Consider the following 13,007-nt stretch of genomic DNA (forward strand, 5'->3'; position numbering starts at 1 on the left):
ACTCCTGCCCTTGAATCAGAAGAAGGGGGATCAATGCTGTACAGATTCACACCCATACCTTCTGACTCTTAATGCTTTTCTCTGAGAAAAAGTGCTATCTGCCAAGAAAATACAGTCACCTAGTTTCAGTTAATTTCAAGAAAAATATGTCATGCATATCTCTCTATTACTGGGTATGCTGAGATACAGAAAGGGAGTAAGAACAACAAGATAATTGTTTTACAAGGCATTAATCATCCCGTATTAAGTTTTGGTTTCTTTTTTCTAATAGGATTGTGTGAGATGACAGGAAAGCGCATGAGCAAAGATTCAAAGGATAGAAAAAAAGTCTAAGAGGACCATGTTTACTTGTTGAGGGGTGGGTGGAGCTGGGAGGGGCTGGAGTGGAGGCCCTTTCAGCCAGTTGATTTGGTGGTTTGGTTGAGTTTTCATATAACAGAAAACTTTAGAAGCTAAAATGGTCGTATTTCATTTCTGCCCTTAAAACAGTTAGTGTGCCACTTAACACGTCTTTATTTGCACGCTGTAGAAAACCAAAATGCAATTGCTTAACACACTTAGCACACTGTTTCTGTAAAGGGATAGAGAATAAATATTTTAGGCTTCATGGGCCAAGAGGCAAAATTGAGGCTATTGTGTGGGCGCTTATGTAACAAGAGAGAAAACAAATTGCCACAAAATTTTTTATTGAAGAGGTTGAAAATACAATAATAATAATTGAGTTTAAGGCTTTGTAATTCAGGTCTACTAATGAGAAAAATAGAATTCTTATTCTGAGGGGGATAACATTTTCCATAATTGGTATTCAAAGTTGGTGTTCACTGTCATCAAATTGATTTCAGTTGTTCACTTTTAAAAATCATTCTCAGCTCAGAGCCTGTGCAGAAGTTTGTAGGTGGCCTGACTTTGACCCACTGGCTGTAGTTTGCTGACCCCTGGCTTAAACAAGAAGGGGATTTATTGAGCCACATAGTTAAAATAATGTAGCAGTAGTACAGTCTTCAAGCTGAGCTAATTCAGAACTCCAGTTTTATTTCTTTGAGATTATATACGTCCTGCCCTCCTACCTGGCTTGACTTTATCCTGAGCCTGGATTTCTTCAAGGCTGCCCTTAGAAACTGGAACTGCCCGTTTTCTTGTTCACATCCAGTGAGGGAGAGAGAGTCACTTCTCAGAACTAATGTCCTGGGCTTCACTCTGATAGGAGCAACCTAGAGCCAATCATGTGGCAAGGGGGGTGGGACCAGTAAGACAACTGCCCTGGATCCACATTGCATAGCTGCTCTGCAGTGAGACTGACAGGGAGTGGTCGTGGTGGCGGTGGTAGGGTGGGTAGGCCACAGAGTGCCCACCACAAATAAACTCTGAAGAATTAGAAAACGGGGAGCTGATGGATGATTTTTATGAAGTGAATGTTCTGGAACCTTATCTCTAGTTTCTATATCTTAGGGAGGTCTTGCTACTCTGGGATATTTGTATTATTATGCTGCATTTTCTCAGAAAGAACAGTAGAAATTATTTTGAAAAGGGTTATAGCATTATTTTACAAAGGCCCTGCCCTCAGCGTCTATAGTCTTGCCATTTGAATTGACTTCTCATATTAACAAACCTTAACAAACGTTCTCTTGAGTGATTCTGCTAGCCCTGCATCCTCTAGCTCTTAACCAGTATCTCGTGTTACTTCTTTCCTCCTCAAAAGGGATCCTTGAGAGTATGCATTCAGCATCCTTGAAAGAACGGTTGAATGATGGATGATTTTTTTTAGAGTATAAGCATTATTTCTTTTTATCCATGCCTGTCCTAATACTTCTGATGATATGGAAGGCTCATAGAAGAGTTTTGTGATTTATGGAACCCCTTGTGCAGTTATTAAATTCATAGAACACAAGTCTATGTGTGGACCAAAATTTGCCTTAGGCCACATAGGTAGTTTGTTTGCACATTATATATGTTATCAAATGTAGGTAGAAGCCTTCATAAGTCATAAAATACAAATTTATTTAATAAAAGTATCCCCAGTTTTAGAGTAGCTTTTTGTTATTATATATTTTCTCACTCAACAGATATTTAAAAGCAAAACCACTGTTGTATGAAGGGCTGTTAATATTTTTTATGTTAAAAAGGAACTCTCATGATACAAACATTGGGAAACCCTCTGCCATGTACTGGGACCATGGAAATGACAAGATGAATATGTGTGAGCCTCAGTTCTTAGGAAACTCACAACACAGTAGGAATAAAGAAATGTATTAATACAAATCTTTTGGCTGCAAGTGACAGAAATTCAAACTGACTTCAAGGGAAAACAAGAAATACACTGGGTTATTTGACCCAAAATTTCAGAAGTAAATACTTATTTAGGCCATCCACACATGCCTAGATCCAGAGTCTAAACTGTAACATCAAGATTTAGTTTCTCCCCATTTCCTGGTTTTCCTTTCCTCTGTGTTGCATTCACTCTCTTACATCTCCCCCACCTCCCCAGTACAAACAAATACTGCCCAGGATTACATTATGAAAGCTCTAAACACCTACTAATGCTAGTGGGAAGAGACATTCACCTTTCCCATAGTTCCTTTGAATTAACTCTCAGTGATTCAGTTTTTCATGTGAATCAATTGGTATGACAAGAGGGATGGAAAATACTGATGGGACAGATTTGACACATGTGTCTCTATGCATCTGGGTAGAGTTTAGCACCAGTCCAACCATATAGACTGATGATGGAGCCTATGGGAACTTTAAGGGGAAATGGGGATGCTGTTATGAGAAGAAGGGGGAATAACTGCTGGAAAGACAAAAAGACCTGGAACTCGAAACAAATAAAATCAACACTCGCAAACAAGAAAATAATGGATGACATAAGAAAGACTCATTTATTCATTCAATGTTTTTTTTTAAATAGGTAGTTACTGAAATGTTTCATTTTAGCAGAGACTGTTGATTGCCAGTGTCTACTCTCTACCTTCCTTTCCTTCTTCCTAATGGAGTTGTTGACTTTGTCCAACTATCCACCCCCTTTAAGTGGCCATGTGTTTGAGAGGAGGTTACTCCATCTCCAAACCCAGGGGCAGGTCTTGACTGTCTACGCCAATTATGTTCATCCCATTCCTTAAGTAGTGCATTTGTTTCAGGCATAAGCATAAGCAACATTTTGGGCAATGAAATATGGACCGAAGTCTCTGGGAAGCTTCTAGAAAAGCTGTTCTTGCTCTTAAAAAGAAATACAATTAGGAGACATCTTCAGACCTCAAAGGAAGCTAACCTGTAGACCTTCAAACCTCAAAGGAAGCTAGCCCACATGAAAGAAATGTCTAAATGGCATGGGTTCTTGGATGATGTTGTTGAGGAAATTAATGAATCCAGAAGTGACCACACCTCTAGATTTCTAGCTATATAAGAACGTTGTTTTCCTTATTTCAAATAACAGTGGGGTTTATGTTGCTTGCAGTGAATGCAACTCCTATTGCAGTGGGTCCCGGACCAGGCATTTAGGATAAGAAATGATTAGGATTTATGCCCTCTGCTCATGTGATGCTTCTAGACTACTGGGGTAGAAGTTGTTATTTTTTTCAGTTTACTCAACTTTTTCCTCTCTATAAATTTAACCTAGATACCTAAGGGGAATGGACCAAGAAAAACATGAGGGTAATCTCAACATGTTGCACTCAGAGTGGTCCATCCCTAATCAAATGCTATGACTCTGCCAAGATAATCAGGCGTCCTTGGAGAAAATATCTCTTTTCTTCTGGAAACAAAATTTAAAGTTCACGGTCCTCCACTGGCAGGTCAGGACTGCCGTCTTCCCAGACAAAAGAAAACACATACTTCTCTGTTCCCACTTTTAAAACCCCAATTACAGGAACAATGAGGATCTGTGGAACCCCACCAGCACTAACAAAAATAAAGCACTTAGTTCATGCAATCTTTCCTCTTTATTTTCCATATCACTTACAATGTAAGCTTTTTACAAAATCAGATCCTTTCTCAGCAATGATATGATTTTTCCTGAAAAGGCTTTGAAGTATCCTGCCGTTATCACTGCTGTACACAAACATTAGCAGAAGTCCTGCTAAGCAGGAGGACAAAAATAAATGTTCAGCCTTCATTTTAACTTAACCTTTTGCAAATTCCTACTTTAAAAAAGTTCCCCTTGACTTGCTGCCATCATATTGAGATAATTTATGAGGCATTCCATTCTTGTTAAGACAGCGGATCTCCATGAATCTTTTCCCCCATGAAGGACTGTCCTGGACCCTTCACCCCTCTTAATTTAGGCATCTCGCTCTCTTTCTTAACCATTTGCATGGGTCTCTTTGTTACTTTAACACTCTTGTCTAATGGTTTCTGTACAATTAAGGCATTATGGAGGTGAACGTTAATATGTCTCTGAAAATTTATGGAGGCCATATATCTTGATGTTGCAAAAAGATGTGCCAGAAATTGGCTAGGAATGCAGGTGCACTGCTCTTTCAGCTGATACGAGAAACGGAGTTCATGATCTGTCATATGGGTAGTGGGACTAAGCAGAGAATGTTGTCAGGAAGGCGTGAAAAGGGAAAGGGTAGCTAGTCTGATGTAAATCAGGAGGGAAATACAGGTTTAAGCTATTTTAGCATCAGCTCTGGTAGTAGAGTGGTTAAAAATACGGGATCCGTGTTCAAATTGCCCTGTTTCTAGATTCTTGCTCAAGCGTTTACTAGCCATTTAGTTTACTAGACGTACAGTTTTGCATGGTAGCCTCTCTGATCTTCAGTTTCTTCATTTGGAGGTGCATTTAGAACACAGCCCTAACTTCGTCCTGTGGCTGACCAGTTTGTGCTTAGTCTGGTCCCTGCCTGGGTCTCAGCTCTGTCTCACCCTGCTCGCTGTGATTCTGCCATATTGCCTCCTTTTAGATGTTCTGATGTAAAAGCTGCTTCCTCCTTCCAAGCTGTTGCTTCGTCTTCCATGAAATACTTTTTCTCCTAGAGGCTCACAGGGAGGGCCTGTTTATGCTCCTTCATGGACCAGGTTAAATTTTTACCTTCTCACAGTAGGTCCTGATCTTAACATAGGTTCTCCAAAGGCAGACCTGGGTAGTTTATTTGGGAGGTGACCCCAGGAATCAAAGGAGTAGGGAAAAGTGATAGTTATGAGACATGAACTACTGTAGACAGCTGGAACTCAGTCCTGCTGCGGAGTCCCTAGGAGACTGTGTAAGACCCTCTTCAGAGCTGCCCAGTAATGGGAAAGGAGGCTGAGTTGGTTATCCATCAATTCTTCTATCTCATTGCTCGAGTGTCACCCCTGGTGATGTTAATTATTTGGCACTTCTGCCTTTGCGTTCATGGGCTGAGAATGATTCTGCATCAGGGAGATCCATACAGTAGAGAGAGGAAGTTGCTAAGGTAGGAAGCCCTTGGTGTGTGAGGGAACTGCCCACCAGGTTGCATCATGGGTGGGCCAAGGGACTATGGATGGGGTTCTGACTGGCCCCTGCAGTCCTCTGTTTTTCCATATTCCTCCATCCTGTCTGCTGTGAACTGAATGTTTTTGTCTCCTGGAAGTGCATATGAAGCCTTAATCCCTAAAGCGATGATCTTTGGATGTGGGGCCTTTGGGGATTATTAAGTTCAGATGATATCATGAGGGTAGAGGCTTTATGATAAGATTAATGCCCTTATAAGAAAAGGAAGAGACCATAGCCCTCTCTTTATCCACGATGTTTGGACATAGCAAGAAGGGGGCCATCTGCAATCCAGGAAGAATGTTTTCACCAGGACCTGGCCACACTGGCACCCTGATCTTGGACTTCCAGCCTCCAGAACTGTGAGAAATAAATGTCTGTTGTTTAAGCCACCCAGTCTATGGTATTTTGTTATAGCAGCCCAAGCAGACTAAGACACTGTCCATTGCTTTGAATGCACTTATCATCTTTGTTAATCATACCCTTATCTGTTTGCATGTTTATTAAATTAATATGTTCTAGGGCCCAAGACAATGGGACATATGTTTGTTTGTTTGTTCTTGAATATTTCTTTAGTGATCAGCAAAAAGGGTGATATTCAAAGTATTTAAAAACCACTATGGCAGGGATGGTGATCACTTAAATGTTTGCCCACCTCATTTTAGAGTAAATTTCTAGCAGTGGAATAGCTTTGTATAAGACATGAGGTGTTTAAAAGTAGGTCAGGCCATTGTTAGTAAAATTTTTGACATTCTTCATAAACCAGTGAAGTACAGGTTCAAAATATATAATGGGGGCTAATTAAATCCTGAGGGTCTCAAGTATAAGTGTCTTGGTAATGACGATGAAAGATCTTTTTTAAAAAACAGTATAAGCAAGATGATTTGGAATATTTAAAAAATTAATATGTGTGTGTGTATGTGTGGTGTGTGTGTGTTTTGGGTTCTACCAAAAGCCCATTTAAAACCTACTTGAGTGCTTTTTCATTTGGTTTATAAGTGTTCTAAACAGCAGGATAAAACTTAAACTTTTGGCAAGCCTCTACCCTCTCAAGCCAGGAGGTCTGACTAAAAAATGGAAAGAGGAAAAACTTCAATTTGACAAATACAACACCTGCATTGGGAATATGCAGATGAGTTTTTCCCTAAAAGGTTAACTAGAGACAATAATTTCTTTCTCCAGACATCAACCAAGTGACTTGCTGCTGTCTTGATTTCATTGCTGTTTGATGATGTACATTTCTTGCCACTTATAAATGAAACAAATAAGGTTAGATGGCAAAGATTATGAAAGGAATTAGCAATAATGAGCCTGGCAACAAAAAAACATTATTACAGAAAATTGAGTTGACCTTACTTTCATAATTATTCACCTTAATTGTTTTTTGTAGTGTAATTTGAATGAAATTAAATAATACTAGTATTCCTCCTGCCACTGACTAGGAATTTCGTGTAAAGATTAATAACTTTCAGAACTAAAGATTTGGCTGCCATCTTTCTAGAGGTCACTCTTGCTATTCCAGGAAGCTGTATGTTTCAACATGACACAGGCCACCCATGTCAAGACCATAATTTAGTCCTCAAATACCTTGGGTCATGTGGCCCTGTGGTATAGAAATCAGGGCATCTACTTCCAAACTTCATGGGATTCACTGCTCTTCTGATCCTGAGCCCCATACATTTTTTTTTTTTTCCCCCAATTTCCCCACCAGAGTGTTGGTCTTGGTGAATCAGTCATGGTCAACAGTTATGTGTATAGGAGCCAGACTTTTCCAATTAATTGCAAGAGCATAATTTGAATCTGAAATTTAAAATTTCCTCCGGACATCCCATGCACAAAATTGGCATTCGAAAGTGGGTAAATACGGCATTTTCTACTTTTTCCAAAATTTTGGACAATAGTAATGCTAAGAAGTTTTGAACATTTGCCACATACTAGGCACTGAGTTGGGTCATTCACATGCATTATGCCACTTATTCCTTTCTATAGGCTGGGCCAAAAGGTTTATTCGGTTTTTTCTGTAAGATGGCTCTAGTAGCACTTAGCTGTCTTTAACTTCATTTGAAACAATTTTGTTAGATTGTATGTGACAGCTGTCATTTCAGTGTGCATTTAAAAAAAGACTTATCAAAATTGGTGAGTTTTTGTAATTTGAATTTTAATGTTGAAGATGGAAGAAAAAAGCAACGTTTTCGGCATGTTATGCTTTATTATTTCAAGAAAGGTAAAAATGCAACTGAAACACACAAAAAGATTTGTGCAGTGTACAGAGAAGGTGCTGTGACTGATCGAATGTGTCAAAAGTGGTTTGTGAAGTTTTGTGCTGGAGATTTCTCGCTGCATGATGCTCCACAGTCGGGTAGACCAGTTGAAGTTGATAGCTATCAAATCAAAACAATAATTGAGAAAAATCAACTTTATACCACGCAGGAGATAGCCGACAATACTCAAAATATCTAAATCAAGTGCTGAAAATCATTTGCACCAGCTTGGTTATGTGAATTGCTTTGATGTTTGGGTTCCACATAAGTTAAGCAAAAAAAACCTTCTTGACCATATTTCTGCATGCGATTCTCTACTGAAATGTAATGAAAACGTTCCATTTTTAAAACAAATTGCGACGGGCGATGAAAAGTGGATACTGTACAATAATGTGGAACGGAAGAGATTGAGGAGCAAACAAAATGAACTACCACCAACCACACCAAAGGCCGGTCTTCATCCAAGGAAGGTGATGTTGTTTGTATGGTGGTATTGGAAGGGAGTCCTCTATTATGAGCTACTTCCGGAAAATCAAACGATTAATTCCAACAAGTACTGCTCCCAGTTAGACCAACTGAAAGCAGCACTCGATGAAAAGCACCAGAATTAGTCAACAGAAAATGCATAATCTTCCATCAGGATAACGCAAGACCATGTGATTCTTTGATGACCAGGTAAAAACAGTTACAGCTTGGCTGGGAAGTTCTGATTCATCCACCATACTCACCAGACATTGCACCTTCAGATTTCCATTTATTTCTGTCTTTACAAAATTCTCTTAATGGACAAAATTTCAATTCCCTGCAAGACTCTAAAAGGCACCTGGAATAGTTCTTTGCTTGAAAAGATAGAAAGTTTTGGGAAGATGGAATTATGAAGTTGCCTGAAAAACTGCAGAAGGCAGTGGAACAAAAGGGTGAATACATTGTTCAGTAAAGTTCTTGGTGAAAATGAAAACTGTGTCTTTTATTTTTACTTAAAAAACCAAGGGCACTTTTTGGCCCACCCAATAGAACTTTATGATGGAGATACAATTGTCATTTCTATTTTTCAAATAAGGAAACTGAAATTTAAAAGGTTAAATAAGTTGCCAAGGTCTAACCCTTACATCTGACCCCTGAGCTCTTAACTAGTAGGATAGAATCAAAGAGGTCCAGTGGGCAAAATACCAGTTTTGGCATTGGGTAGCTTGTGGTCCATCTCAGCTCTGTCATTGAATCTCTTTGCACGTGACGAACTTCTTTCAATTCCAGTTTACATGCACAAAATAGGAATAACACCTAACTCACTGAGGTGCAGTGAATATTAAGAGGAGAACATAGGGAAGTACCTTGAACATGGATGAATGATAGGGGTACTCAATAAATGGTCACTTTTCCCCATGACTTACGGGCATTTTCTCCCTAAGATCTGAAAAGCATTTAGCATGATGACTGGCCCATTGAAACCAATTAATAATATTATTAGCTAACATTTACTGAGCGCCTATCGTATGCTGGGCTCCACACTCCCCACTTTGCAGGTGACATCTCTCTGATCCTCACAACTGTCTTATGCCACAGATACTGTTTTCATCCCCATTTTAGAGAGAGTGGCTGGGTAATTTTCACCTTGTAAATGGAGCTGGGCTTGAGGCTCAGAGTCCAACTCTGAGTCAGTCTTAATAATGTGTCAGCTACTGTAGTCATTTAGTGTTTTAAAATCTATGAGTCTGTGATTGGCTTGTATAATGTCTCCTTTTCATCACATGTGAAGTGATCTCTCACTTTTGAACTGCGGTGGCCTTTACTGTCTGTCTAATTAGCAGGAAATAGTTCATACCTTCGAGTACGATATGGCCTCCTATGCTTTTCTGAATTGTGTACATCACTATTGCCTTTGTTCATTCATTGAGTTGGTCACTCATGTCACTCAGAAGACATCATTGTGTGTCTAATATATTCCAGGCACTGTGGGAGGTGCTGAAGGGACAGAAGAGAACAGAAAGGACATGGTGTCCATTAGGGGAGAGCTGGATTTCATGGGAACCAAAACTTTCATTTGGGAGGTCCCTCTTTTGGAAAAGGACATTAGATTACATACACAAAATTAAATTACGGACCTCAGAACGGGCCTGTGCAAGCGATGGGTCTTGAAATTAAACCCATCAGCTTAGTAGTAAATGCACTGCTGGTACCTTTTGTAGGGACTTGCGCATTCTAGATTTCGGTGAAACCCAGATGTAACAGGGAGGCCTTAAAGTCTTGGTCACCATCAGTAGATCAAATCCCAATGAAGCAGAACATAAATATGACTGCAGACCTCGAGGAATTATGAAGTTCCTTACTGCAGGTTTCCTGCAAGAGGCTAAGGTGGTAGCTGAATTGACTGAATTTGCCCTACATAAAGGCTCCTAGAAGTCCTTTTCCCTAACATGTTCCAATTAGTAAAAATGTCATTATCTCTTGCTCTGAGGCCCCGCCTCCGCTCATCCCTTTCCCCTCCCTGCCTAATATTCTCCAAACCCTGGAAACCCTCCCTGACCACCACATACAGACTCTGCACAATGTAAGCTGTTTTCTACTCTGGGCACTTCCATGGTGAGAAAGGACTAGAACTCACCACACAGACACGCACGCTTCTGGTGAATTCAGTTCTGCATTTAGCTGCCGTTACCCAAAATTTCACACTTCTAAGTATTCATTTCCCAAACTAGAGCATAAGCTACTAATTTATACTTTTGCAATTTCTGGCACAATTAAGACCCACCTCCCTACCCACCTGCCACCCCCCCCCCCGACCAAATTTAGAAATCAAGGTAGTAATTTTATTTATTTATTTTGCGGTACGCGGGCCTCTCACTGTTGTGGCCTCTCCTGTTGCGGAGCACAGGCTCCGGACGCGCAGGCTCAGCGGCCATGGCTCACGGGCCTAGCCGCTCCGCGGCATGTGGGATCTTCCCAGACCGGGGCACGAACCCGTGTCCCCTGCATCGGCAGGCGGACTCTCAACCACTGTGCCACCAGGCAAGCCCCAAGGTAGTAATTTTAAAGTAACAATTATAATGAAGAATAATTGGTAATTGTATTTTTAAAAACTTATTAGCAAGGCTTAAGATTCCATATTTGGTTTAGGTCTTAAATTTAGATGAAGACTCCAGAATTAATGGAGATAGGAGGTTGCAGAGAAATGAGATTTAAAAGTAAATAGTATATGGGAGAAAGTTGTATTAACGTTAACGTAAACCATTTGTGAAGCTAGGACTAGAGTAATGATTCTTCATTCAGGAGACATGTGACAATCTCTGGAGACATTTTTGGTTGTCACGACTAGGGGTGGGTGGAGTGCTATTGGCACTGAGTGGGTTGAGGCCTGGGGGGCTGCTAAACACCCTGCAGTGCACAGGACACCCCACAGCAAAGAGTTATCCATCCCAAAATGTAAAGCTTGCTGGGATTTTTAGACCTTGAACCAGAAGACGTAGAGAAACAAATCTTATAATAAGTAACTAATTAGCCAATTACCTAAATAATCAGTTTACTAACCAACTGACTAATGCTGTGGACCTCTTTTGACTGAAATGACTCAGACTTTTTCTCCCAGTTAATAACTGGTCAATTTGTGGGTGGGAAGAGCCTATGAATTTGGTTATTTTATAGGCGTCTTTGTTCAGTTAAACTGGCAATGACAGTGTGTGTGCATGTGTGCGTTTATGTGTTTGTGTGCATATGTGTGTGTACAGTGATATTACATGGCTAAGTAATAACTTTTTTTCTTGACCTGAAACTCCCTGTGTGGTTATATATCAGGCGCAGATTATCTGTTTTAATCCTCACTACAACACTATGAATGTGATTAACCCCATTCAGAGATGAGAACCTGTGACTTGTCCAAGATTCTAAGAGCCCTGGTGGGGGACAGGAGCAGATTTCAGTCCAGGCTGCTTCAGCCCAAAGCCCTGGCTCTTCTCTAGGATCTCTAAAATATCAGTCACCCCACGCCCTCTTCAATGATTTTTTGCTCTATCCATGGGACACCTGCATTATTATTTTCCTGATTTAAAAAAAATTTAAATAAATGTAACCTCACCCCTTGCAGCGCTTTCCTGGAATCATGGGTTCAATGCAAAAGTGTATGTTATTTTTCTAACAAATTTTGAGGAATCACTGCTTTTAAAACCCACAATGTGAAGCTACCTTTTGGCAATATCAAAATGAATTTTTAATGATCAAGCGCTATATAGGTGGAAATTATTGTAATAATTGATTAACTAATCCAGAGCACCACCGAGCAGAAGGCCACAGAGCACCCTCTTGAAGAGGGCTGAATGACAAAATTGAGGTGAGATCAGCAACATAAAGAGTGGCGGTAAAGAAAAAGATGAAAGGAACATGCTTTTAAGGGGCTTCTGTGATTAAGTGCAATCAAAGGAGAGCTAACAGGTTAACTCATTTCTGCCCAGCACAGTTACATAGTGTTCAATTTGATAAAGGACACTGCAGTAACTTTCAAGCAGAGAAATGGGAATTAGTGACATTCCCTCTCCAATTACTAATTATACAGAAACGCAAACAGCTCAGCAAAGGGACTTACCGTCTGTCCCAAGGCTTTCTGTGAACAAATAACATTTGATAGTTGAGATGACACCCTGAGTGAAATAGGCCCTGATTTTCAATGTACCCTGGAGTTCTTTTATTTTGTTGTCAATAGGTTTAATAATTGATTGGAGGGGAAAACACAATAGGGTAAGAACAATACCAGGGTTATCTCAAGAGTTCTAGAGGAATGATTTGTGTCAAATCAGGTGAGTTTTTTTTTTTTAATTTATATACAGTGCTGTTCACAAACTAAATTCTCATTGATTTAGGCTTACTCCTCCCCCCTCCATTTAGCTGGGATAAAGCCTTGTGGCAAATCTTCTATGAATAAAATTGTCAACCTCTCCTAGGAATGACTCAATCTTTGTGTTTGTAGGCTTCAAATACGAGTGTGGCTGGCATGGTGTAAGAAACATAACTGCCAGAATAAAAGAGAAGGAGATGGATTCCTCCACCTCATCACGATTAATACACTTTTGCAACGTTTCTTGGCCAGGATTTGTAAATAGTGACTGTTATGGCTAATTGAAGTATTTGCTGTAGTTCCCTCTATATGTTCAGCTTATCTCATGCCGATGTAAAGAAATGCTTTGGCAGAAGAGATGCGGAGTAATCTCATCTTTACAATCCTCATCACATTGATCCCCCAGTAGCCGTGTGAAGTAGGAAAGAGGTTTGTCTTCGATTCCCACAGTGTATTTGAGATCTTCCTCATGGCA

This window comes from Pseudorca crassidens, chromosome 15, assembly GCF_039906515.1.
Source record: "Pseudorca crassidens isolate mPseCra1 chromosome 15, mPseCra1.hap1, whole genome shotgun sequence".
In the NCBI taxonomy this organism is placed as follows: domain Eukaryota; kingdom Metazoa; phylum Chordata; class Mammalia; order Artiodactyla; family Delphinidae; genus Pseudorca; species Pseudorca crassidens.